The following is a 5,016-nucleotide window of genomic DNA, read 5'->3' as shown; positions in this document are numbered from 1 at the left end:
TCATTCCGGAAGTACAATAATTTTGAACTTGAGCGATCTTAGAGATTGAGCAGCACAGTAGCAAACAAGACACAGATTTTAGTCTCCAGGTTTACAGCACAGTGAGAGATAAGGACAAGAAAACAAAATCAACACGTGTGTTGGACATCCAGCATGGCTGAGCTCTCTGCCTCGGAGTAGACAGGGTGGACCTGGCTGTCGAGGTATTTTAGGGTCGATGTGCTAAGAATTTGGATGGTTTGGTTAGAAAAGTGTGCTACCATTTGGGTACCTGTGTGCTAAATAGGAGAAATTTATTTATTCGTCGGTTTTTAATGGCTTTATTTTTCTGACCAGCCTCTCACCAGTTTCAAGGTGAAAACAAGTGACTGCCTTTGTGAGCCCTTAGGAGAGCATTACGCTGTGCTCTAAGGAACACTGGGCTTGCAGCCGGGGTGAGCTGCAGGTGCATAGGAACGGCTGACCCACCACTTCTCATTTCTGCTCCTTCTTCTCTGCTCTTCTCCTGGGTTGTTATCTAGTTTGAATTTTTGTAGTAATGATATGGGGCACAGCTGGGTTGTGGAAACTCTCAAGAGCTGTTACATAAACATTGGTGAGCCACTGTTTTTCACAGAATTGATCTATATTTTCTCTGCATACATTTCCCATGAAACAGTATCTGTGCATTTGAAATCGTAACAAAAGAGAATTATATATGTTTGGTTATTATCAGATGTAGTAACCCATCCATATGTCAGAGAAATACACTCCACTCTCTGCTTAAGAATTATTTCTTGGTCTTAGAAAGAAGGAAGCTGAACAGAAAACGCATGCATATAAATAAATAGCATGGAAGCCACATTATTGTTTGTTCCAGGCAAGTTGCTTATAATAGTAATGAGAGGTACCAGATACTGATAATGCATGCAGAGCTATTTTGCTTTTGCGTCTAATTATTTTCAGTGCCGTGTGACTCATTAATAATGGGCAACCGGCATAAAACATCCGCATGGCTCTGCCATTGTTTGTATTTGAATTGTGAGGACTGACGATCCTTGTCCTGTGGTTAAACAGGAGAAAATTAATTTCTAAGTGGTCCTTAAAAAATGATCAAAAGACATATATGCAAAATGTGTCCATCTAAAGTATGAAGACTGTCAAAACAGGTTCTTCCAGGAGGAATAAGAATATATACATGATTTAGCTTGATAAAAATCTATGTTGTTCAAAGTTAATATCTTTCAAGTGAATGAATTTATGAAAAATGCAAAACCAGAGGATAGTACTAAGAATAAATTAATTCAACTTAATTCAAATTATATATTAAATATGCCTTATGAGTGCAGTACTGAGCTCACGTCAACATTTCTCTCTGTCCTTTACTTAGCTGGTTTGGTTTGAAAAGACCCTACTTCACAGCATTACAAAAGCAGAAGAGGCATTGAGAGGCTGAATTTACTTTTGAAAGTCATGAGGACACTGAGTATAATTATGGGCAAAACATACTGAGCAACAGGACAGCATAATAACAGTAATGGTCGCCGGCACCACCATATTCCGTCACCATCATCATCGCTGTATCGCCGTCGTCACCGTCACCACATTTCATCCCATCATCACCATATTGCCATGTTCATCAGAATGCCCTGCCATAACCTTTTTATCTTCTTCTTCAGCATATTCTTCCCACACACTTGTCGCTGCATTCTTTGTTTCCTCTTTTGTTAGCAAAGTGTAGTTGGCACACAGCGTTATGTTGGTTACAGACCTACAGCCTAGGGATTCCACAAGGTCCATGAGGCCCATGTAAACCCCAGACATAGCCACCCCCTGTCACCAGACGATGCCATTACAGTGCCTGTGCTGCACCTCTTACTCCCCTGACTTGCTCATTCTGTACCCACACGCCTCTGTCTCCCACTCTTCACTACGTTGTTAATACAATCTCTTTAGCTGGAGTAGAATGCTCTTTGGTTTAGGATACCTTTTGTCACCTTAGTGGGGATTGAAAATCCCATTCCAGGGACTAGGAGACAACTCACAAAGGTTAAAAGCCAGATAGAAATGGACTAGGGAACAAAGAGCAAGAACAGGGCAAAGACAGTTGTTCAAGTCAGTTGGTATGGGTTCTGAGTTTAATTTTATTGCAAAATAAATATTATCTTAGCGCTCTGTGAGCCTGGCCTGAGTTACAGGAGGTTGCTGATTGGATCATTGGCTCACTTATTTGCTACTTCTCCCTCTAAAAATATGTTTCTGAAAGTAATGGTGACATTTGTTTTTTGCAAAGGAGAGATGGATGGAGTAGTTCTTGAAACCTTTTCAGAAATAAAACGTAGGTAGTCTGACATTAGTATATAGTGTGTTTCCTCCCTGAACCTCTAGTTTCATTTGGATGCCTCAGGGGAAATGGCCAATGTTTTCCAATAAAACATACATTTTCAGGGGCGCCTGGGTGGCTCAGTGGGTTAAGCCGCTGCCTTCGGCTCAGGTCATGATCCCAGGGTCCTGGAATCGAGCCCCGCATCGGGCTCTCTGCTCAGCCGGGAGCCTGCTTCCTTCCCTCTCTCTCTGCCTGCCTCTCTGCCTGCTTGTGATCTCTCTCTGCCAAATAAATAAATAAAATCTTTAAAAAAAAAAACAAAACATACATTTTCATATCCTTCATCAGTTAGTTTAACAAATAATTCAGTGCTTCCTCTGGGCCAGGCCCTGAGCCAGGTCCTGAAACTGAGTGGTGGGCAAAGCCAATATGCTGCCCTTATGGAAATTAAGTCAGCTACTGGATCCGGATTAAATGTTCTTGTGCTGTGTTATTCAGAGGCCCATATTTTACCTCTTCCTGACCCTCCATTCATGTTACAATTGTTTTCTGCATAATTCCGTACTTTACATAGTCTACTTTACCATTGGTCGTCTATCCACTGAGTTGCTCCCAAAAAGTTTATTTGGGAAAACACGTGGGCTACTCATGAGATGAAGCTAAAAGGGCGTGGTTGAATTTTTCAGACCTTGAAGGAAAATTAAACAGACTGTTCCCTGAATGGCCCTCCTGAGTTTATTTCCCAGACTGATCATGCACTCTGCTGAAAAGCAGAGTAACTTACTTACAGATTAATAATAATAAAATTCAAGAATGATGGGTATGAATGAAGTGGCTGAATAGGAAACACTCTAGGAACCTCAGGAATGCTATAAATGTAAAAAAAAAACATGTTTTGTGGCCAAATGGATAAGCAAAAGGAATTGACACAGCACATTTTTAGGTGATCACTAGAAGCTGCAGGTTTTGTCACATAGCATTCTCGGTCACTTACTTCTTAGAAATATTCTTCCAACCTACTTTATTAATGTTCCAAAATAGAATATATACATGGGATCACCAAGAGATTTCATATCTTCCCCTTCTGTTGGATTCTATTATGAATCTTGATACGGATAAGTCTTGAAAATGCCTAGAGCATCAGAAAGCCCTCCAAACCAGTGGGGATATTCACACGGAAACAGATGAAGCATGGTAGAGTGGTATAGGCCCATTAACCCCAGATCATTTCTTTGACCGTGAATGGCTTATGTTCAGCTGTCCACAAGAGCCTAGTACAGAAGTAAGAGAGTAAGAAGTCCCGGGGTTCGTCGAGAGAGATCTCTCAAGTTAGGTTCTCCAGAAGCAGACCCCGAGGAAGCAGTTTGGGAACAAATAGTTTATTTAGTTTATTTCAGAGGTGAATCTAGGAAATTCTAAGAGATGAGTAGGTTAGTACCTTGAATCCAAATCGCAGAAGGCCAGACAAGGGTGTGCTCTTTTGTAGGTTTGTCCTACACATGAGGAATAACAGGGCTCAATCCCCCTGAAGCTCACAGGAGACACCATAGAACATTTTCTCAAGTCACCGAACCGAAGGGTGAAATAGTTGAGATTCTTTCCAGCTTCCCATCTGTCATTGATTTGATGGCTGCTTGCAAGGACATTAATTTCCTGGCACTTTTGGTTTGTGCTGCATGAAAAGTAAAAATAGCCCTAAGCAACTGCGGTAAGGAAACCTCATCTTTTAGGGTGAGATCTAAGGGCACACGAGCTTTGCTACCACAGCACCTATTGCAGCTGAAATACACGTGTCATAAGGGGTAGCAGAAAAAGTGTCTTTTCTCGTGCATCTGGGTTTGAATCTTGATTTGTTTGCTTACAGGCTATGTAAACTTGGCTAAAGTCCTTGCATTTTTATGGCCTCAGTGTCTTCATTTATAAAGGAAGACAGTGAGCCACTGACTGCCTTAAAGGACAATTGTAAAGATTAAATGGAACAATGGATGTCCAGACTCACGGAAAATGGGGCACTTACAAGAGCCGGACGACGAGAAATCTGTTTATTTATTCAGTAAATATTTATTAAGTACATACTATGTGCCGGGTCTGTAGCAGATTTAAGAGCAGAGATGAATACAAAAATACACAACTTCCTGTAGCTGGGAGAGATACATAATGAACAAACACACTTACATAATAACCTGCTGTTCTTCTCAGGACCCTCCTGTGCTCTCATTCCCCAAAGTGACCTCTGACTCCTTCACATCACTCCTTTCTTTTTAGGGTGCTTGTTCCTTAGCTAGGTCTTCCCCACAGCTCCCCTGGGACCTGGTGCCCTCTCGGTTGCTCAGGGGTCACTCCAAATGCCCCCCCTCCCTCCTGTCAAAATATGTACACCCCGTTGTATTTTCTAGAAAGGTACTTGCCGTTTATTTGTCATAGCAGAAAAGTTTGGAGAAACTCATTCTAACTATTATTGACAATATAGTTGTACATATAGTATAACTGTATGTACAGTATTAGTGTATAAGATACAGCATAATGGTACAGTATAATGAATGTACTATAAGGTATAATATAATGTCTCATCTTCCTTTCAGACTTTTCTGTCTTTAGAATTTCAAGTAGTAGAAGAGGTTATTTTGATCAGAATGGTGATCATCTACTCTTTTGAGGGAATGCAGAAAAAGATTTTATTTTATTTTTTAATTTTTATTTTCTTATTTTTA

The sequence above is a fragment of the Neovison vison genome, chromosome 7, assembly GCF_020171115.1.
Source record: "Neovison vison isolate M4711 chromosome 7, ASM_NN_V1, whole genome shotgun sequence".
In the NCBI taxonomy this organism is placed as follows: Eukaryota; Metazoa; Chordata; class Mammalia; order Carnivora; family Mustelidae; genus Neogale; species Neogale vison.
Note: the sequence above shows the minus strand (reverse complement) of the source record.